General features: G+C 40.5%; 1 pseudogene; it reads right to left on the bottom strand.

Annotated features, from left to right (window-relative positions):
* Positions 1–262: 262 nt before the first annotated feature.
* LOC117800751 lies at positions 263–486 on the bottom strand (annotated as a pseudogene).
* Positions 487–801: the final 315 nt, after the last annotated feature.

The following is an 801-nucleotide window of genomic DNA, read 5'->3' on the forward strand; positions in this document are numbered from 1 at the left end:
ATTGCTGAAAAGGAAAAACAAGAAGTGGTCTACCCATATTAGTGCAAAAATGACTTGAACACCTCATGCTTCCATAACCTTAAAAGTCCCCAAACAGTTGCCGTGAAAAAAAAAATCAGAACAAGTAGCTGCATTCCCAGGCTAAACAAAAAAGCTCTCAGTACAGTACGGTACACTGTAGCCCCTATAATGCAAGATTCACTGAAACGCTCATAAATCCAAATAGCTTCTCTATTCTTAGTAACGAGAGAATCTACCAAAAACCACTCAGACGGAGTCCTTTCCCTCTAACTCCCCCAAAAGAGAAAGAACTATCATCAATGACAAAAAGTAGCTGTGGAAACAACACCCAGAGTCAGCTTCACACTCAGGAAAGAACACCACACCTTCTTCTCGTGGTTTCCGGTACTCTACNGGGTACTCTACACATACAGAGAAACTTCTCTAGTAACAAACTATAGAAATGACCCCCGAAAGTATAATCTTGATGTGGACCTCCGCCCCTCTGCTAGGTCTATGGCAGCTACGCACTTTGGTTGATGGAGACATTTTTCGCACGTTCTTCCTTTTCAGAAATATCACATAAACATATTTTCAAAGTATTGTTTTATGCACCACATTTTAAAACATTCTGAATACTCTTAAGAGTCTTTTTCCTTTAAGAAAACTAAGTCCTCTAGTTCTTAATTAGCCTATTATGGACCAACAGCCAATCAGAAGTTCTTGTCTTTCTGACTCTAACACTTTCGGACTGGTTTAGGATAAGGGTGCCCTGGGGGGCGACAAGTAGTACCAGTATCT

This window comes from Ailuropoda melanoleuca, unplaced genomic scaffold (assembly GCF_002007445.2).
Source record: "Ailuropoda melanoleuca isolate Jingjing unplaced genomic scaffold, ASM200744v2 unplaced-scaffold76678, whole genome shotgun sequence".
In the NCBI taxonomy this organism is placed as follows: domain Eukaryota; kingdom Metazoa; phylum Chordata; class Mammalia; order Carnivora; family Ursidae; genus Ailuropoda; species Ailuropoda melanoleuca.